Here is a 23,128-nt window from a genome sequence, read left to right on the forward strand (position 1 = left end):
TCCACAGGTGTCAACGTTAGGACGCAAAATCGCTAGTGCAGAGCAATTGTAGGCCGTATTGCTAAGCTCGGACCCGGTGGATTAGGTCTGGGCCATTAGCAGTCCGAAGACACTGCTAGAGCCCAAGTGCTCTTTGCCGACGTCTAGGATAACTGGCTGTCACAAAATAAAGTTAGGTCTCTGTCTCTTGGGCTTTAATGCAAAGGGCCTACATTTAGAAGAGCTGCATTGCGATGTATGGAGATATATAGGCTTATCCAGACAAACGTTTTGTGGGTACATCAAGCATACCATGTTTTTATGTACAGTTAAAAATTTGAATTTGGTTTGAAACAATTCATGACTTTGTGAATATCATTTTAAAAAGTGTTTCTTCCGCAAGAGGAGTTAGTACTTTACAGAGCTCGTGTGGTGTCATCTGCATGCTGTAACACGTCCGACTTCAGTGGGAGTAGGCTAAGATCGGTAACGTACATATTGAAAAGTATGGGCCATAGTGTGCCGCCCACAGGCACTCCACACTGTATTTGGTTAGGTCCGCTGTACTCCTTACGAAGTTTTACGAAATGAAATCATGGCAAGAAATAACTGGTAAAGAACATAAGAAATTGCCCACGCAACGCGAAAGGTAAGTTTTTGTTACAATAATTTATGGTTTACTTCATTGAATGGTTTCGATATGTCTAAAAAGAACACTAAAATATCTTTGTTATATTCAATACAGGCGTTAACGAGATCAAAAAATTCTTCTAAAAGCCAAATACTGTTTCTGTTCTTTAACTATTTTCAAAATTGCAAAGATACCTAATAGAGCTTCTTTTTTACAGCGACTGCCGCTTCTGGTATCAACCCCAATTTTTGCGTTTACTATTGGGTAAGAAAAACCGCAAACCGGTTGCTCATTCAGTGTACTTTACCATCACTGAAAGAATACATAGCATGAGCAGAAGACTGCTGCAAAGATTGCACAACACAGTTGCAGCTTAACCTTGTGTGTGTAATGTTGCACGTGTCAGAGATCAGGTTCACTGCAAAGAGACGTGGTGGTTTTATATCGATATAATAGCCCCAGCAAAAACGTATGTCTATTTTTGTTTTGCCGAGCAAAAATGCTTTACGTCGCCATATTACACAGTGGAGAACACTGTGTGCTGCATATTAAAGGCGTCTTATTCTCCCATTATGTACGTTTGGTTAGAAAAAAAATGTGTCCTTTGATTCAACAATGTTGTGGTATTTTTGTTTACTACAGTAATATGCCTCTGAATATTATTTCCGGCCTCTTGGGCAATGGCTTACTCGTTTATTTCAAATCTAGCGCACATTAAAAATCTCCTTTACTTTTACTTCTTCCTTTGGAATGTTTATATACACCTGAGTCAATTTTCTTGTTTACAATTCTGGTTGTTGTATTATGCATGCGAAGTCTTAATAATGATTATGCGAATAATGATTATGCAAAGTTCAGCGGAGGCTCCCATTTGTAGACAGTTTTTTTTCTCTCGTATATTCCACAAGCCACTAAACAATAGTGACCGCTGTCAGTTTACCACGTGGATTTTCATTTTGATTTAAATGCACAAAAATTGTGTTCAGTTTGCACATATGTAAAGGCAGCAGATTTGGCAGTTTTTATATCAGGAGAATGTGTAATTGTTTTCGCAAGATCAATGCAGTCCGTTAGGCTAACTCGGTTTTCAGTTGTATTATAAAATTTTAATCTTGAAAAACACGTATATGAAGAAGCGGCGGTTCGCTTTCTTTTTTTTAGACAGCTCTTTTTCCCACGTTTTACGGCAATAACTACAAGAGGTAAAAATCAGCTTGTCATCAGTTTTACTAAAAATACACCAGTTCCAAAATTTGAAACTTCTACCCGAAAATCTGTCCGAAGAAGTTTTTTCAGGAAGCGCATGGAAAGCGAATAGGTGAAATTGGTTCCGCCGAAAAACCCTCGTGAAGGAAGGAAGCAATAGAAAATGTTCAATATCACTTTAGTGTGTTAAGGGAAATGATCAACTAAGCTGGGGAGTCCACGGAGGGTACAGAAAACTCACTCGCTGTAATTTGCGATTGAACATACTTTTTTTGACGACTATCTCAATAAGAAAGAAATGATTAGGAACGGCGCTGTCTGTGTTTCTCCCCGCGCCCTAGTGATTTTAGTCTTTGTGTAACACACCAACCACGATCCCGTGGACATATATGAAACCCGACAGATTGGATCGGGCCCAGAGTCGTCGACATTGAAATCTCCCACCAGCAGTGTGGGGTGATACGGGTGCTTTCACCTGAAAGACACAGGATAAAACGTCGCTCCAGAAGACCTTCAAGCTTGGCACGAAGAACAGTTGCCCAAAGGCACTCCAGAGCCATATAAAAAGAAACACAAGACGCTAGCTCTCTGGTGTAAGGAATGTAGGTTCTACCCCGATCTCTTCACCCACGGCAACCGTAGAAACTGAGGCATACAGCACTTGATGTAGGCAATCACCTGAAAACTTCTATTTCGTGGGCTTTCTGTGACTATACGAAAGATGGAGACTTTATGCGCTGTAGTTTTTTCGTCTCAAGAAGAATAACCTAATAGCTTTGGCGTATATGTTTTATATACTCACGAGTCCTAAGATTTTCCAGACATATAATCCTGCTATATATATATACAGTTGAACACGAATATATCGAACACGGATATATCGAATTATTGTCTATACCGAACAGTGCAAACATCCCCTTGAAAATCCCATGCAAAAGTATAGGGCTGTTGTGCGTGTGTATCGAACTCCTGAATGTGGGCAGATGCGATATATTGAATTCAGCGCCGAAGGTGCCTTTTAAAGTTTGCTTGTTCTGATGGGGTGGAGTTGATGATAATGTTGACTCATCGCAGGAGCTGCCTGGCTTGGTGAGACAGAGGTGGCGTCCGAGGCATTATGTTGCTTCGATGGCCTTCAACAGCTGTTTTCACGCTAGCACGAGGGGCAGCTCTATGACAGCTAGAACGCGGATAGTGGTTGGGGCGAAAGAACATAAAGAAGCAAAAGAAATTGACCGGAGGCACTCTTTTTCTGTTTTTTAGCTGTTTGGTGGCTCGTGCAAGGGGACCGATGCGGCGTTGTATGTTTGTTTTGTTCAAGGCATTCATTTCGGAGCATCGAAAGCGGGAATTCGTTGGGTGCAGGCTGCTGAAAAGATGTTGGTTGAAAAGGCGTTCGGAATTCCTCGCAGTAGTTTTGCGGGCGATGCACGCATCTACGTTGACGTAAAGGCGAATGCAGCACAACCCGCTCCGGCTATTCCGTTGCCTGCCGGGTGCAAAGCGACTGCATTGCACGCCTCCCGATGGGGGAGGTGTTCAGTTCGAATACTGAAGATAACGCCACTCAGTGCCTGACAACGTTCCCAACCGCCTACTGCAGTCGAGGTTCTGTCAGTGTTATTCCCCTCTGTTGTGGTACAGTGTAGAGCGTTGATTTTCTCATTTGTGCGTGTTTGTAATCTTTAAGACAATTTGGCGAACTTTACGACGCAGAATAAAAAACAAGCGAAGCTCGAATACATTTCAGTGATAAATAAAGTGCGGTGGTCATCATGCTGCGGTTCGGATTTTCCGTGCTTTGAGGTCAAAACGGTAAACTATCCCTTTCCATGACTTCAGAAAACTCTCAGTGATGTGCGGAGTTGTAAGATATTCTTCAGGTAGGCGCATTTGATATATCGAATTATCGATATATCGAATTCTTTCACGATCCCCTTGGAGTTCGGTATTTCCGTGTTCGACTGTAATATATTTTGTAGGCCTTAACATTTTTCTCGAACAGTTTTGTTAAACGAATTTACCTTATGTTGAATAAAGCCAAAAGGTATTCGAAAATAATTATTGTTTAATATCTAATTCTAATGGCTGCACCGTAACTACTTGGTTGAATAAAAGCAGTGCGATCTCAGGCAAAGTTGAAGGAAGCGCAACACAAGGACAAGGCAACACTTCCTTGGTCTTTGAGTTCGCGCTGGTTTTATTCAAGAATGACTTTCCAACTAGCCCAGCTTGCAACCCTATTAAAGTAACTACACCTACAATAACACCACAAAGCCAATACTTTTTCTTCGGTCTCTGTTCCGTATTCTCACGACTGCTTTTCAAGTTAAAGTCCTGAGCCGGTACATAGTTGTAGAAACGCTTTTTAATTAGTCTGCTACAATGCATTTTAGTTATTGCCTAATATATTCCAACAAAACCGCACAAAAAGCTCAAAAGGATACAAGAAGTATATACTCGGGTACCGCTATTTTAAATATACCCAATGAAGCTAACATTCCCAAAGCTATAGTTCAAAATTTATGGTTAGAAGGTTACATTTGAGAACTTGTAAAGTGTACTTTTGTAAGATTTTAGTGCCTATGTACCTGTGTCATTACAACACAAGGGAATTTGCAATATTGTTGTCATTATTTAATATGTGCTATTCCAGGTAACAAAACTTGTTCGAAAATTGCAACCAAATGGCAACGAATCTAAACACTCATTTGTGCAACGACGGTGGCCAACACAATTTTATTTCATTATTCGAGCGAAAGCAAAGTTTGCCGAGCTGGACAGTATTTCTGAAAGTTGTCAACATAAAACGTGAAAGCGCTGTACATTTTACTACTGTTGTTTTACTTTATATTACCGATAAATTTTGTCGATCGAGTTTATATAAAGAAGATTCTTATGTTCCTTCGAATACCGTACTTGGGTTTTTAGTTCCAGTATAGACGATGACCATACCATGTGCATTTCTTGATGACATAACCACACTTGTTATGTACAACTTTCGCCACTACAGTGCACACCTGTTAAGACAAACTTAGTTAAGTGTAATTCTATTCCATTGCTTCCCATCGACCCAATGCAATAAAATTACTTAGGACCAACAGCCTTGCACGCACTTGTAAATGCACCGTTGATTGTTATGACACCAGAACACATTAAAACGTAGTGTGCTTTTGGAAAACAACAACGCTCTGGGTGACCACCACTGCCCGCAATTCTGGGTAGCGAACATGGCAGTCTTGGCGGGGTATGGTATTGCATTCACGCGTCCACACGTAAAGAAAACATGAAGACCACGCCGCGAAATGAATTCGCGCAACAGAGCAAGGGAGGGAGCGAGAAAAAATACATACAGATAAAGCTACCACTTCTCTCACTGTTTTACCCATGGTTTCAGCAAACAAAGCAAACAAAAAAGAGCGAGGGGCGTTTTGTGTATGCTGTACTCTACAGAGGACAGGCGAAAAAGTGAGGATAAAAAGTTGGAAGAGCGACAATCTGGATATCCTGTGAGAGAACCTAGCAGGTCCTCTTACCGATGCACTTTCTCAGCGGAAACATGTGAGTGCGCGAGGATTCGCTTCGAGAGTACTACGGCGTCACCGCCGAGAAATCGAGGGCTTCTTTCTCTGCTGCGTCGCCTCATGACGTAGCGTGTGTACGCTTTCTGTCACCGCATGGACAGGAAAAAAGCGAGGCAATATCACGAAGACAGTCTTTCAGGTTCCGCGAATAATTTTTTTTGTGTTTTTTTTTTGGTCCTACCTCGATCACCGTCCTGAAGCAAGGTAGTTGCATGCATCTAGGCGTGTTGCCGACACCTTTTTTTTGCGGAACGCTTGTTAGAAGAAAAATGAAAATATCAGAATTCCTTCGAGTTCGCCCTAACGGCAGTTTAGTGTACTTTCTGATTGGCGGCACTGAATGGGATGGAGGTATTTAGGCTTTAACAATTCAGTCACGCAATCGTAGAACTGCGTGGTACGACAGGTTTGTTTGGAGGATGTTAGGTTTTCTAATTTGAGTTGTTTTCCAAGAGCACACTAAGTTTTAATGTGTTCTAGTGTCATAACAATCAACGGTGCATTTACAAGTGCGCTCAAACAAACAGAATTCAAACGGCTTCCATACTAAATTTTCGAAACCCCGATATCAAGCTTTATTTATTGATTTCCTGGTCTGTAGCCCGTATTAACTATTCTACCTTTGAAAACCTGCTAACGACAGAGCTTTTCATTAGGCAATTTTTGCGTTGCTCTACAAGTGAGTATTTCCACCTAAATTAATCCTACCTCTAATATACTCGGCTATACTAATTAGATCAAACAATTGCGAACAGGTATTATTCGAAGAACGTCCCGCGTTTAGTTTTTTACCATCAAACCGCAAAACACAGAAACGCGTTATTCTGGTGTTGATTGTGAGGAAAGACGTTGCTCTTTTTCTCTTACCGAACTGACGACCTCTTAAAAGGAGCCATGCCCAGGATATAGGGACACGAGCCGCAGAAACCTGATTGCGCCTTTCACGGCGCTTCGCTCGTCCGGAGGGCGTGACTGAATGGCGCATAAAACACAGGGCCGCCGTTTGACAACCAAGACAGCTAGGAGAAATACCTCCGGAATATCCGTACAATGGCTCCACCAAAACGCTGTTGCAAAATGTTAGGCCTGTATGGCTAACGTACAAGGTTCCAAAGGCGTCTAAACTTTTTCTGCTGCTGCCCATGAAAACATTTAGAAGCCCGGAGAACCTCGTCCCTTAGTTTTACAAGCCTACGTTTTTGCCACAGCGTGCCGCTTGAGCCATGCTACGGATATCCTGGAATGTTTCTTCTACATGTCTTGGTTATCAAACGGCGGCCGTGTGTTGTATGCGCCATTCCGTTACGCCCCCGTGACGAGCGAAACGCCGGGAGAAGGCGAAATCAGGTTTTGGCAGCGCGTACCCCTAAATCCTGGGCATGTGATGTAAATAGCGGTTAAGGAATACAACAAACTAACGTATTTGTATTGAAGAAGTAATACAATGACTTTGGTTTTTAAACAAACATTTGCAAGTAAAAAATACGACCACGTGCATTTTTGAAAAAAAAAAGCTTGTGAAACAAGTCTAATATGTATTTCTGAGTATAGTTTCTAGCATTTATTATATTTCTTAAACACATACCGATGAGGTACAGCCAAAACAGAAGCTGACATTTTTCTAATATCAAGAACAACGTAGAGAATACCATTTACACATTCATTTTCTTTCAAAAACTGCTGGTCTCGGTGATATGGTCACTTCTTGGCAATTTGTCTTCAGCAAAGTTGTTTCATGTGTGTTTTTAGATTACAGTATTCATTATTTTTATTCCAACACCCTATACTGAGACCTATACTGAGACCTCAATAGTTGTAGTTGACCCTGTCTCAACCCTGCATGTAGATGGTGTACTGCCTTCACAGTGCTACACATGTTATTGCAGAATTGTGAGCCACACTGCACGAACAGAAGATAATTTATAATCTAAATCTTTTCCATAGCCCTTGTTTTTAGATGCATGTGTTGACTTATCACTTACCCGGAGTGGAATGTACTACTGGCAGCCCTACGATATAAACTATTGCATGGTAAGAGTTATACAGCGTTGTTTCTTGATCAGCCGATTTACTTTGCCTACTGAGTTAACCTTTTTGATAAGCATGCGGTATTTTTTTTCCTTCAGAAAACTTCAGAACCCTGATCGTTATCTATAAGAAAAACGTCTACAATACATCGAGGCAGTTTTATGTAGAGAAAAAATATGTATTCAAGCAGGATGATAACATTATAACACCGTGAGCACGTGGACAAATACGGTCGTCTGAACTAGTAGAAACGAAGTCAGAATAAACAATACTGCAGAAAAGTATCCTACACAAGTGTGCAATTTATGTGGTTTATATTTAAAAAAATAAATTGCTTGTGGACATTTTGGGTACGTTTTACGGTAAATCTGCAAATAAAGACAATCTTTTAGAGTTTTAAATTATCATAAATCTTGAAAGGTATAAATTACAATTAACTCCGGTTATTCTGAAGTCCACCATGCCACATACAAATTCGAATTACCCAAACACACAATCAAACCGAAATCGAAAGAACAGAATTTATACTCGCGTCCTTCGCTATCTTTGCTTTATTTCATACTCGAAACATTTGTAGCCAAGTCGATCCTTTTAGAGTGGTTTTATGGCAATTAAAACGTAATGATAAAGTAGAAGCCTGCAGCGTCCTCCACTGAAATTTTTCACACAGTTTTCTGCGTAACAAAAAATTTAAAGAACCTTAAAAAAGGATTCGTACGCTGGAACCAAACTCCGCTCACTACAATCCTCGCTAAAAATCTCTGCACTGTCTCGAGGCATCTACATGCGCAGCAGCACAAGGTTGTTTTGGAACACAACGGCAACCCCAGTAGTTCTTATTGCAATAACTTCCAATTAACAAACGCGAAGGTTTTGGCATCTAACTATCAAGCAATTGCTTTGAATAAATTGCATGCAAAACCAGCGCGAGTGGCGCATCACTTCCAATAAAAAAACATTTCAATGAGGCTTGTTAATCTTATTCAAAGCTGAGTGCACAAGGAAATAACACAATACCCTAAACAGGTACTGAGTGACGCCACCAACTCTTCTGTAGATGCATGCTCTTTTTATTTTGTTATTTTCTATTTCGTTTTTTTACCAATGTACGGAAAACCCTGTGTCAGAAATGTTTTGTACAAATGCAGAAATATGGAAATGCAAAATTGAGGAAACAAGATATTTCCCAGCTAAACACGAAAGTACTCCAGTTTTCTCGGGTGCGCTTGTATAGAAATTTTAACCCCTCTTTCAGGGGCTAGGTTCGCCTTTCGGCAATATTTCTGGAATCACAAAAAACAGGCTAATATTTTATTATGTCCCACAAAAGCCTAATAGTGGACTACCTAATGCACAACCGTAAATATTACAATAAAAGTAATACGACAGCCAAGGCATTCCTTTTAAATTATTCTTGTGATCATTTCAGGTAAGACTTACTCTTTACGGGAAAAACAAATATGAGGTCTTGGAATACAATAGATTAGGGAGGTTAAGCAACAGAAGCTGCAAAGAAACGTGTAGATTGCTTAAAGCTCTGATATTTGATATTTTGTTTTATAATAAAATTTGGGCATGCATCAACACAATATTTTCTTTTGTAGGTACCTTTTATTGTTGCTCCCAATTGGTAGGTGAATAATGGTCGGTTCTTGACCTTTCTAAAACTCTGAAATCACTGTCATACGCAGCCTGTTAACCCATCTTCGTGCACCTAAACCGTTTCCAAAAGATTACAATATGGTCCAAATGGGAAACCTTAGAAAAGGAAAGAAATGAGGTAGGTAAGTAGGGTGATGGAGAACTCTCAAAATACTCATCTTTTGAGTTCCTAAACGTCAATGTATCCTTCGGTGAAAACCGTTTCTCTTTTACTATATTTTGTTGACGTCGTTTTGGTTTTAGATATTTTGTCGGTCATTTGTGAAATTTTTTATACCATTAAAACACCAAAGAAAAATTAGGCGGTCACAAACTTTTCCCATAAAACTGTGATACCTTAACGAAATTTTTTTATCCTTCTAATAAATTTAGCACCCCACGGGAATGTTTAGCCGAGGAATGTGCTATCCAGGAATATACTTGCCCAGTACAGGTGAGTAGCCTTACCATCAAAACTCTCCAACAAAGATGCTAGGACCTAAATACGATCAATATATCTTTTGTTATAGGGCAAGCATACAAACACTCCAAAAACGGTTTGAATGTTAAAAACTAATATTTCTAGAAGAGACAAGATCTAAAAACAAAAAAAAATCTTACCTGCACGAGAGGGAAACCACCGACCCGAACAAATTTATTGCTTAAATGTTTTCTTCGGTAAATAGGCATTACAGTGTGTAATTTGCAGGATCGATGCATTGCATAATCTAGAAAAAGGTACACTAAATCAAGCCCCTTCTTTTTTACCGCCTCACTATTGTGTGCACCGTGTAGGTGTTTCTCCTAGGGGAAACCAGGAAGAAAATACGATGAATAATTTTCTTCATTAACGAATAATATCGGAGTCTAAAGGGTGTCCACTCTATAGGAAAACAATGCCTAGATGACACGCCTTCGCGCCTTCAGTCACAGATGCCATCTCCAGGGTTAAATAAAAACACGAAATTCGCTGGCTCCGATAAAAAATATCTGACACTGTCATGGTGTAAAAAAGCCAACCTCGGAAGCTCGCAAGCGTGCGAGACGCGCATGTTACGACAGACAAGACCCCCAAGAAACCACCGAGAGAAAACATTGCTCTGTTGGTTTTCAGTGGAAGAAATAAGGCAATGCTTCTCCTAATCTAGCGACCCGGAGGGCGAACATATGACACAGCAATGGCCGATCAGTGCGCCCCCGTCGGTATTCGCCAACAAGTGGAAAAGAATGGCACAGTGTGCACTAGTAGTTCAAGGTTGGACAAGCAACACATCTGGAGGTCCACCTCCTTTTGCTAAGAACCAGGTGGTTGCTTCATTGTCATCGAGATCCCACTAGGTCTAATGCAGGATGAAGGCCCCTAACTACGGCGGCCACGCTGCGCTCGCGTCCATTCTTTCCTTCCGATTTTCCTGACTTTTTTCTCTATCAAGTTGTTCACCTCTCGCTTTTTTAGACCCGCCTCTCGGTGTATACCTTTCAACCTGGTAGTCCAACAATTGCCATTTGCCTATTCGCCTGTCTTGTGCAAGTCAGTTCATTTCTTTTTTTTATTTTTTTTTATTCTACCTTCAACTCTAGAATGTTCTATGATTCTGAAAACGCGTTTCTTGTCTCTAAGTGTTACCCCAACAATACTACCTTTATGGTGCATTCATGCCGCCTAAGTTGTCTTTTATGTTGTTTAGTAGAGCGTCAAGCTTCCGCTCTGTCATCATCTTTTTTTTCTTTCCGAAACTGGCGTTCAAAGTGCTCCATGGCTGGCAGGTCTTTATCACTTCGTCCGCAGGATTTCACATTTCTTCCAAAGTGCACCACGTTAGCGCACGCTATAGTCTGCGGGCAAGTCCGAGGCGTACGCCCGCGCTGCTAACCAAAAGTAAAAGTGTCGTGCCCTGGAATGCGATCATAGTTCAGTCAGATGGACTTCGGTTTTATAACACGAGAGGCGTAGTTTTGGTTCCGACTACGGAAGGCGTATATTTTCTTTGTAATTGGCGGCGCATATCAATGCTTCATGCCACTGCTACCCGTCTCCCTTCGGCTTTTTGGGTACCCCAATGGGTAGGTTGGTGGTTTTATGATGAAGAGCTCATTGTTTTGATTCCTGTTACCTCACTAGCCACATGTATTCCCTGAGGCTTCCAGTTTTTTTTGTGACGTGGACGCATTCATCTCGCGAAAGCAGCCCTCTTGTTAAAATCTTTAGAGCGATTGCAGCACCCGAAGCGGGAAATTTATAATAACCAAGAGCAACAACTCTCGGAACATGAGCACTATGACGCGGGTTCGTTTCCCGGCGGTGGCGGCAGCTTTTCTGATGGAGGCCGAAAGCACAAACGCCCGTGTGTATGAGATTTGGGCGCACGTTAAAAATCCCCAGGTGGTCAAATTAAATCGCAAGCCCTACACTGCAGCGCCTCCTCGCCTGCGTTGCGTCGGCGCATTAACACTCTACAATGAATCAATCAACTTTCGAAACAGACAGCACGAACCCAAAACAAGATGCACTGGCCTGGCACTTCTGCACTGCCTAGCACAGACCGTGTCGACTTTGGCACGGCTCATGCAATCGCTGTAACCGCAGTCGCTCCTACTTCTGCGGCTGTCGCTAACCAGACGTCTTTGGCGCCGCCATCAAGCTTTTACCGTTTTGGGAAGACTCATCCGTGGTTTGGTTCACACAACTCCAACGTCCGTTTTCTCCGGCAGGTAACACCCAGGACTGGAGGCGCTACAGTTCTTTCGTCATCAATCTGTAATTTGGCTACGCTAATACGCTTCACGGCATTCTCGCAAGTCATTCAGCTGAAAGCAGTTACCTGCATTTTATGACCAAACGTTTTGGGACGTGTCATTTTTTATAAGATCAGAAAGTGAGCCAACTGTTTCGCAGCTAAAAGATCAGTTACCGGAAGCCATCCACCAGGGTTAGCGACGATCGGGAACCCAGTCATCGAATTATCCCTGACATCGTCGCGGCGTACAACTCATGGTTTCAGCCTCCCATATTCCCCAGCAAATCTCGTGCGCTGTATTGACGACATCACCCATTAGCGGAACTCAAACTAAAAGCACATAGAGTAACGCCCATAGTCGCGCCAGAGCCACCGCTCAAAAAGCTCATACTGCACAGCCGACTCATTGCATCGCGATTACAACGCCCGCTGCTACTGCCATCCACGCTTTTACGGAGGGTGCAGGAAGTGCCAACTACCTTGTTCAAGCAAATATCAGAAAAATACCAACGGCAGCTAGTGTAAGTGTCCGTGATTTGCAAACCTGGATGCCGCCGCATTTTTGTCACTGACAAGATCTTCATGTGGCGGTTCATCATCGACTACGGTTCCTACATTTTATGCCATTTACGAGCTTTTTTGAGCTGAGAATATTACTACAGATCTTTCAAGATCAGTCCAGCACGTCGCTTGAGTGTTACGTCCTACCGCTGACTGCGCCTTCACATCCATTCCAAAACACTACGGTGGGAATTTGTGCAGAATCCCGTCGCAGCCGACCTGGACGAGGTCCGACTTCTGGTTGCACTAAAACCCCCTACCGGACTCCGATCGAGATTGGCTTATCTTCGCCGCAATTGCTTTCTTACGGCCGGGTTTATTGCCATTGTCAAGGTGCTTGCTGCAAAATATCCGTCACCGTGCAAGCCCTTCTGGCAGTATTTACCAACCTGAGTCTGCGTAGGGGGCGTCAAAACAAGGGCGCCAAACAATCGTGCACTACACGTGTACCTCCCCAGGCCCTCCTGTGTACTACCGTGCTCGTGGCCTAGCTGCATATCATCTGCGAATTTCCCAATCAGAGTTTCCAGTCCCATTTCGAAAATACCCACCCGCCGCTAAGATGGAACGTATGCCTCACTGCTTTATGTGGCGCCAAAGAATACCAATTGTGATCGTGCTTGTAGAGCTTAACGTACCCCTAGTCATAGAGTTTCTCAATATTACCTAGAGCGGAAAGTGTCGCTGCGATCGCACGCCGACATGGGAATTGTGGGTAGTGTGCGAATCGGATTGGCAGCCAGTGGCTAGTACAAAGGACTATGGATTCGGCTTCTCGGCTCTGAAGTGCTTGTTAGTTCTGTTTTCGGTGTGCGTTTCCGTTTTCGGGATGCCAATTTCTGGCATTCAATGGCTATCACAGATATGTCTATATAACAGCGTGATTAGCACTTAACGCATGTGCTCGCGTTAGCGGCGAGTTTCTTAAGATGAAGGGGTGACCACATGCAGTGACGGTGACAAGCGACGCCGAAAACGTAACTCAAAAGGTACAACAGCAGAGAGTACTGGGTGACAGCGACAAGCGAAAAAAAATTAATACACTGCCCCCAATGTCCTCTGTCGTCGTCGCTCGGCGCCACAGTTCACTGTATCGCCGCTGCCGCTCGCTTGTGGGCTGCTTCTGGCCAGAAAAAAGCGAGCGAACGTCCCAGCGGCCTGTTCATACCGCTTGCCGCCGCCGCGCACACTACAGCCACTAAATAAGCTATGTTAGCCCACACTATCCGTTTTCTGCACACATTCAGTTGCGATTTTCGCATCGCTCGTCGCCGCCGCTGCGTTTACTTACCCCTTGAAGCATTCACTGCCTTGGCCAAGCGCAATGAGACAACACATAGCTACTCGACAAGCCAGGATTTATTTGCCATTTAACGCATTCATGCAATTTCATCGCGCGTGCTTGAAGACTTACTTGCGGTAATAGGCATCGCCTCTAAGTTTATTTAAATCTGCTTGGACAAAGCAAATAAATACGACGCGATTCCATCATTCCTCTATCTCTACGTTGCATCTGTTCTGCCCACGACCGCCTGCTGAAACGCGTAGCATACGATAATAATACTGTATTGAGAGGAAGCAAGAGCACAGTTTCATACAATCTAAACATTTTTTTCAGCAAAATATTAGAAAAAAATCAAAGAAAAGCTCACCCAGTTTGGAGTATGTAATAATTTAAAAATAAATCCGGGATGGCCCGCTGTATCTGGTGGCGTGAGACAAAGGCAGCACTTCTGCTTTTTTTTTCTTTGTAACACCCAAATTTGTTTGGAAACATAAACCCTCTAACACGGTGTCTTATACAAAATAAAATTTGTTAACAGCGGCACTTTTGGCAACAATTTTTTAAACAAAAACTCAATTTGCGTAGCCACAAAGTCGTTGCCGGCCAAGCCACGCCGAACTTCCGGCCGAACTACACACTATGGCGGCACTCATGGAGGCGTAGAGCGCCTCCGCCGAATCACGTTGACGCTAGCGCCAGATTCCACTCTAGGTGAGTTAATGAGAAACTCTATGCCCCTAGTATTCGCGTTATCCTCTACATATGCCCTGTTCGTAACTTACAGTGCATTGCCCACCGCTACCACAGAAAACCGGTCTTGTCAGTTGTTCATCTAGTAAATTTTAACAAGTTCTGGTCATCTCGGTTGACGTAAAGCTGTTTGTGGCAAGTCCGCAACAAACAAAATGGAGGGCGCGCAAAAATTCTGGGGACTATTGATTATAGTGCGTTATTTATTTTGTTGACTCGATAATTGTTGAAATTCTATATTTTTAATAGATTTTATAAAATAAAAAAAGAATACTTATTTGGCTCCCTATTCTCCCTCGGTAGCATGGTGTTTGCCTTTGTGCCTATTTGTCTAACACTGTAACGGTACGCAAAATCATGCCACAAAAGTTGTCGTTGCTGAGGTAGAACGGCGCTCCTGCTTCTCGATCATACAACGGTGGTGATTCCTGACCGTTTGGCGCGGTGTGGTGCACGGCAGACGTTTGTGCGCACTGGTACCGACGAGCGATGCTTTCTAGGAAGGAACCACTGAAGAGAATGCTTAAAAAAAATTTGAAAGCTTCAGTAGTACAATAATCAGCTTCGAGAAGTTAAGCTTAGAACTGAAGTTTGGAAAAAATATCCACAAAACTCCCTGGTGATCTTCAAAACAATAAGTGGCAACTTTGCTACGAGTACAAACTATTTCAAAAAGCGACCAAAGCACCGGCGAGGACAAGCTGGGACAGGACGAATAGGAGAAAATGGGATTTCTTGTAGGTCCGGCAGGGGTAATTGGGACATCGGGCTCATCTGACCTATTTGGCACCTAAATGCCACTAACCTATAAGTGAACATCTTCGCCCAACCGTTGGTACCGATTGAGCCAGGTCTACGAGTTCTAAAACCAACACCCTCCCTTTTCCCGTTACTTGCGTCACCACAGAAAATAATCCGCCTTTTGTCTGGACATCCACATTTAACATTCTTTGCCAGTTGCTACAGCATGCAAATGTACATTATCTGTTATTTTTTGCAGTTTTTTGCGTGCTAGGTTTACGATAATCTTACTCCGATATGTATGATTCATTTACTAGCCCTTACACCTTCACTATATATGTAGAGCTCGCCAATAAAATCTCCCAATAAAAGAAAAATCGTGAAATATTCGGAAAACTGCAGAAATGTGTTCAACCAAACAGACTACGTCAGTGCAGTGCAAGCAGCAAAAAAGAACCAGAAAATAAAAATGACTTCCCAGAAGCAGTGCCCAAATTTATGAGCCCTAGCCTATTATGAGACCCATCTTATAAGCAACGCCTACGATCCAAGCCTAAACAGCGCCGTTGTTAAGCTGTCGAAAGTAATAAAGTTGTCATTACTAGACACAAAAAGCATCAGAAAGAGTTTGGAAGTGAAGTAAGCCTAGTGAGGATTACAGGGATGCGCATATATTTTGGATAAGTTCTTTTGAGTAATATAACATTCGTCATTGTACTTCGCAGAATTCGGTCAACTTTCTGAATAGCGGTGATGCCCTTCCGCAAAATTTGAGGATTTCGACTTAGCAAAATGGATTAGCTTTTAGCCACTCTCTTTGATAGGGTCTGGGCTCTCCATTAGCAACGTCACCAGAATCGTTCTCCGAAGAGATTACCCTTCGCACACATTCTTTGACTGCGAACCAAAAGTCATCAGAGCAAAATTATTTGTTGTAATACCATTTGATCAGATACCTTTTTCCTGTGTTCTTTATTTTGTGTCGAGATAAAGACGACAAGGACTGCTTGCCCCGTTTACTTTGAAAAGTTTCTGTAAAATTGTGTTTTATAGTGAAGAATAGTATTATACGTTGAAATAAAGTGGATCAGTGTAGGAGGCAGTAAATGGCCCTTCCTAATAATGTTACATCAAAGCCCGCCGGAGTAGATCCCTCGTGATGGTTATGTACATTGAAATAATCATACAGACCTTTTCAACCAATATCACACTTTTTGTTTACGTAAATATGTACTAGAATTTTTTACTACGAATTGGTGGTCCGCGTACCGAGTAGGCACTAACAAAGCTTGATCTGTTGGCGCTTGTCGGCTGCTACCTCAAACGGTTGTTGAGGCAAATATTTCAACCTGCAAACAGTCGTGAATAAATTTTAGGTTTTATAAAGAATGTTTTCTTTGTGAGTGTTTATTTCGCATATAAAAAAGAAGGACAGAAATGACATAAACATTCCGGGGAATAAAAATGCCGCCAGAAGTAGAGAACAAAGAAGTACAGAAATCACATCAACATTTCAGGGAATAAAAAGGCCGTAAGCAATTTACAACCCATTACAATTGTTCCTGGTGGTCGCAAGTGTCTTCCACTAACTGGGACCTGCAGCTGTTTCATCACGACATTATTTTGCGTATTGGGCTAATTTGTATAACATTTGGCGGAGTTTTGTTCAACAGATTGCTCAGAATCGTTGCCTATTCTTTCCTTCTTATTTCCCCTAAGTTATTTTATAGACTTTGTACTCTTCTCTTGGTCCTTAGATGAACGTTTCTTCAAGAACAAGGTAAAGTTACGGATGAAGTCAGACACAAAGAACGTATAACGTGGTGTATAGACACACCTTGTTTTCCGTAATGTGTCCGACGATGTTCTATGCTCGAATCATGAGATAACGTTTCTGTGAACAATTTCATTGTAACAGTTGTTTGGTTGAGTTTACTCCAAGTTCTTCTCCATGAAATAAACGCTATTCAGGGACACACGTGATGTATTAACAGAGGAGCTGTTGTAGCTGGCCATAATGAATGGTTTGTATCGCTTTAAAATTCCAAGAAACAGCGGCTCGCAGCAAACGTCGAGCTTCCACTTCACACGCAGTGCTCTAGCGAAAAAAACATGCGAAAACACTAAGGAGAGAGAAAATGTTAAGCGCTCGGGAAAGTGTGTATCCTGGCGATCGCGCAGGCTTCCCGGCTCGCACAGTGGCTTCGGCAAAAAAAGAACACCTGGTGTAAAGCCCGAGGAGCGCTTCGCGTTGCCTAGCAACGAACACCACCGCAGCTTCTTCTAGGAACCTTGGCATGAGTGCACGAACACCGCGCATGGGTCGTTCACGTACGCGCTGCCACCGTGCCTCAGCTGTCATAAGGCGCTACCGAGCATGCAATGCTTGTGATGAGGAGCAGGACAATATCGATACATCATGCGATGACTGCTACAGGCCCAGTGTATCGAACGACGGATAACATATCAAAACATATTCAAACATGTATAAATGCATGCTGATGCGTCCTTTATTCGTACTTAGAAAGATAACCTGCAGCTTCGCTATGGGAAGCTTAGGGAAACGTTTCCAATTTTTCCCATGTACTAGCTTCTTTTCGTTTGGCCAACGCGTAGACACTTTGCCACTGATCGGTCCACTCACTATCTAGCACTGCTGTCATGGTTTGGTATAAAAAGTGTCGGCAAAAATACTTACATTATTATTATTGCTTTATTCAGTGCGCACAGAAGACTGTAGGAAATGATATGTTAGTGTTAGACAGAATATAGGTGCAATCGGTGGTGAAGTAAATGTCTATGAATGTATGAAACTTTTGAGGTCGATGAAATTTTGAGGTAAGCTGCAGTTGACCATATTGAAGGGTTTATAGTTCTGCGGCTCGTCAAACCGCTTGAATGGACGCTAAACGCAAATACTTCAGCGAAAATTCTGCTGCAGAAATCCACATCATGTATAGCTCCGCAAGTAGAACCTCTTGACTTGCAAACAGTTCACAGGTTCCACAGTGAGTGAACTTTATAGTCGTTTTTACGTTGAAGGGCAATGAAAGACTGAAGCGTGTTGAGAGAGATTCTTCCACGAATATTGGAAGTAGACCAAGAGACATGCACCGGAGTGAAGGCTTGTGCACTCGTTGTGAAAAAAAAATTAAGAACAGAAGGTGTGTCTGATTACAATGAAAACCAGTGGGATATAGTAGACATACACGGAGTAAAAGTATCTTAGCTTTGATATTTAAATTAGGCATGATGTGGAGGAAATAACTCCGCTCGCAGATTTAGAGTCTATTTCTCAAGGGGGTACTCTGCTGCTCAAGAACCTCGGAGTGCATGCCCCTCTGAGATATTGGACATTATTCCTATGGCTTCATCAATGAAATAAACAGAATGAGCTTGAATTACAACCGGTTTTTTTATCTCTTGCATAGGTGACTGGCGGATGCAATGTCACTACCGTGCATTACGAATTCTCTGTCAGATAGTTTCACCTATGAAGTTACGGTAATTTAGTGTGGGGCCATTCTACGCATGTAACAAGCTAACAAAAACATCGAATTCCTCTCGAATGGGAAATGTAGTGCGTTAGGTGGCTTGCGTTGTATATACGTGTAGGTCATAAAAGTGAGAAGTGTGCTCAATTTGATTACAGATAAGGTTTATTTATTTATTTGGGATACCTCACAAGCTCAATGAGAGCATTGTGTAAGGGGGGTAGAAACTTCAAAGAGTAATACGGCGGTCATCAACAACAAGGAATACACAGAAAGTAACACAACATTGTGACAAAACAGAAGTGGTAACTGACACTCAAAAAAATGCAATAATGCGGAGGTTTGCCGATATGCAGAAAGCTGGGATAACAAGAAATTCAGGGTTTATGAAAGAAACCAGTAAAACATTCTGAAGGCCAAGGTATAGAATTCAAGCGAGCGGCAACGGCAGGGGGTCTGAGCACAAAAAACTGGGAGAACAGTAACTTAGATACATCAGAGGAAAAGCACAGTAAAAAACATCGGAAGGCCCAGTTGTACACCATACACACGTATTCTCGAAAAACACATATTGGCAGCAGTACTAAGCCCCGTACCAACATAAATTGCAAGACCACGGTGAGTGAAACAAAAATAAAAGAGAACCAAAAACAAGCGTGAAACCAGGCATGTTGGCACACCGGCAGCGGGAAACATCAGTGAAGCTAAAGCGACATTTGTGCGATGAAAAATGGTTACACACATGTTCGGGAAATGAACCTGGATCGGTGATTGAGGCGATGCAGTGGGGAAGATTGTTACACAAAGATAAGGCGTTAGGAAGAGCTGATAAGTTGACTGCCTTCGTTTTGCCGTAGATGCTAGTGAAGCTAAAGAAATTGTACAGGCGTCTAGACATGAGCAATGGAGCTGTTAGGGGTAGCGTAGACAGTATTGTGCTGTGAATTTATTTAGGTAGCAAACATAACAGTGCAACTGACCGGTGAACATGCAATGGCGAAATTGAACGTCCTTCTTTTAATGTTGTTACGCTGTATTGAGTGCTATAATTGCGAGATATAAACCGGGCTGCTACGTTTTGTATGAGCTCTATCATTGTGGTTAGGTAATCCCGGTAAAGGCACTAGACTGAATATACAAATTCCAGCGGGGGGCGTACATAGGTGATCTAGGCCTGTTTACGGATGCCTGTTGGAGAGTTTCGTAGATTTCGACGGAGATAACCTAATGTTTTGGGTATTTGGCGCAAATAACACTAATGTGTCCCGACAATGTGAGATTGCGTGTAAGATTGACGCCTAAGTATTTCCTAATAATAGTACTGACTATTGTATCATTTTGGTAGGGTAAGAATAATTGGGGTTATTGTGTTTTCGACTGAAGGTCATAGCACGGCACTAGGAAGCTTTAGTACATATCTGCCACAGGTCACACCAGTCAATAATTGGGTTAAAGTAGATTTGAAGGGTAAGGTGGTCGCTATCATTGTTATTAGCTCGATATATTATACAATCATCAGCGAATAGTCCTATTTTGAAAAGTGTATTAGTTGGCAAATCGTTTATGTAGATGAGAAATAATAGAGGTCCAAGACCACTACCCTGTGGAACAGCCAAGACGACATCGGAGGGAGTGGAGGCCTAGTTATTGCCCGTAGTGAATTGTTTGTGGAAGAAAAGAAAATTGTCGATCCACGAAAGGGTTAAGGAATCGAGACTGAGTCCAGATGACTTAGATATTATGCGGCAATGGGTAACGCGGTCACAGGCATTTGGAAAATTGGTGAATATGCAATCATTTTGTTTATTTTCATTCATATTGAATTGGAGTTCGGTTGTTATTTCAAATAAATGGGTGTCACTCAAGAAGCCGTTCCGAAAACCATCCTGGTGACGAAAAAAGAAGTTATTTCACCCGAGGTGACGGCGAACATGGGAAGCGATAATGTGCTCCAGCAATTTGCAGCTGATTGACGTGAGAGAGATGGGTTTATAATATTCAGGTGAGTGTTTACTGCCACTTTGAAAACGAGAACCACTTTATTCACGTCCCAATCATCTGGAAGTTGACCAGACATCAAGAACTCCTGAAAGATATGAAGTAAGAATTTGCTGGATATGTTTTTGTGTTCTTTAGTATTTTTGTGTTATTGTTTTCAGCCCGAGACCTTCTATTGCTTTTCTATGCCTTTTAAGGGTAAGGCGCAACACCCTGAATTGCTCGTGCATAATTTTATTGCGAAATAACTTTGAAATACAGCCTTTAAATTAGTCGCGAATGCGCCAAACACAGCTTTCTGATTGATAAATACCAAGTGCTGTAGGTAGAAGCTTCAAGTTTCCTTTTTATCAACATGAACGTTTATATAACCAAGTTTATTGTATTTGTGGAGAAGAACAAGTACGTTAATTTTTTTTAGCTTTTGGTGCATAATACGTTCGTTCAAAAAAGGAATCTTCCTAACCGACCGGACGAAGTTTATGATTATGCGCATTGTACAAAGCATAAACGCAAACCGAAATACAAATCTACTTCACCTGAGGAGCAGTAAAAATTTTAAAAACAATTTTAGGAAAATTATTTTTCATAGAGTGTTTAAAATTCAACATATCTTCACGATTTACAATGAGTCATAAATAAACGTAAATTTCGGTAATGCCCAATATTGCGTGCGTAATTACCAATCCTTCTCCTCGTTTAGCTAAGTTAATTAATACGTCACCATTGCAGGTGAATTTCGGCCGCATCAACCGGCGCTTCCTGCGAGAGCAGCAAGTAGCTGCGGTCGCCACTTTAATGGCGTAAGAAATTATTTGCCTTGTAAAAATTTTGCTTTATTTCTAGGTGTTCGCATATTTACCAAACACAAACATAGAAGGTGAGATGGAAACGAAATTTAAACACAGCTTATGATCGATCTACTAGCCGAAGCTACAACCGAACGACGAACAGTAATTATAGGCCCAGGGGGAAAATGCCACTGTGATAAAATGAAAAAAGGAAGCGCTTGTCTTTTCTAGAGACAAAATGCTTGGTAAACGTAGTTGTAATAAAAAGGAGCAAAGTTGGAGGTAATAACGTTTGTTGCAAGAATACCCTACGTGTATCTTAGGCTGGTCATACCCCAAAATCTGTAAATCAAGCAAAAGGTTCATTTAAAGCAATCGTTCTCAGGACCATTCTCGCCTAGGAAGGCAAAGTATATTTTATTGCCGAGTTACTCAATTAATTTATCTTTGAAGAGATTTTTTGACGACCAATAGAAGCATAAAAATTCTCGCTAGAGGTTTCAAATAGTTGCATGCATCAGAAATCCTTATAAAGCTTTTTGATAAACCAAGTCTGTCTTGAAATTTTTTCGGGTCTGCTCTTGTACAAACATTGTGCCTCATGAAGTTTATATTGCTTAAACTTTCATTAGCTGAGTGTGGTCTGCTTTTACTTCATCTCCGCTGCCGCTAGCGTGCTGTGATTTAACAATGTGTATTAAAAAACACGACATAAAAGGCAAATATAAAAAGCTTGAGTCAAGCGTTGGGGTCACTTCAAAGTGTTTTTTGTAAGCTACACCACAAAAAGTGCGCGTCAGGTGATCTCCACCGTTTTACGACCTGCTCACAAGCTCAGCCTTGATAGAACCCAGGCCTCATAGTATAGGAGCAAATTATGTGTAGTACTCTTTTCTTCATACCGTAGAATTTATGTCGCTATCTGGCGGTAACGTGTACTATGTACAAACGTGGTGCATACCTTTTATGGCACTCACTCTGGTGTCTACTATCACTGTCACCTTTTATGGCACTCATACTGTCACCAATTAGGTGCGGACAACACCATTCCCTAGTTTCCTTTTTGTTCGATTAACCCAAGAGGTTTTCCTGCACGTTCTTCTTGTCAAGAAAGTTGAACTAGTGATTATTCTTATTAGGTGTAGCACAAAGAAGAATTAGTGTTCCAGTTTTTGCTTGGGCGTTCACAAAAACACAACAGGCTTATTATAGCTTGGGCTTGCAGCGAAGGGTTAAGACGGTACCACTTAGCGGGAGGTTATTAGAGATGGTCATTGTAAAGCGTTTATGTGTATCGATGCCTTTTCATAAAATTGGACAAGACAAAATGCAACTGTGATAGCTAACGGTGCATGTAGGGCAGGCAGTCTTTAGTGTTCAGGATACCCGACCTTTGCGAGTGTGACTGTTTTCGCCCACCGGGGGCGTATATACGATGGAATTCCTGAAAGGTTACGATTTCATATTGTGCTTTCCCATTTTGGGCGGCACTGGAAATTACCCCAGTTTTCCACTTCTCCACCCACTACGTAATGTCAACAACTCAATGCTCTGACGCACTCCTTCTAAATCGAACCTAAGGAAGAAAAGATAGCCAATGGGCTAGAGCAACGTCAAAATGCTGGACAAAACCGCCATCTGGTTACGTGAAAACGAGCCTTAACAACCGGCGTTGAAGTGTGGAAAATTGGAAACTGAACA

At 42.0% G+C, this 23,128-nt stretch overlaps 1 long non-coding RNA gene across 1 annotated transcript; it reads left to right on the forward strand.

The window, feature by feature from the left end:
- Positions 1–826: 826 nt before the first annotated feature.
- LOC144142094 (uncharacterized) lies at positions 827–21,431 on the forward strand. The gene is made up of 4 exons (XR_013316825.1): positions 827–874; positions 7,345–7,431; positions 9,463–9,523; positions 21,369–21,431. It is a non-coding gene; the product is annotated as an uncharacterized LOC144142094 (long non-coding RNA).
- Positions 21,432–23,128: the final 1,697 nt, after the last annotated feature.

This window comes from Haemaphysalis longicornis, unplaced genomic scaffold, assembly GCF_048455015.1.
Source record: "Haemaphysalis longicornis isolate Haplotype H1 unplaced genomic scaffold, Haemaphysalis longicornis Haplotype H1 scaffold_6, whole genome shotgun sequence".
Lineage (NCBI taxonomy): Eukaryota > Metazoa > Arthropoda > Arachnida > Ixodida > Ixodidae > Haemaphysalis > Haemaphysalis longicornis.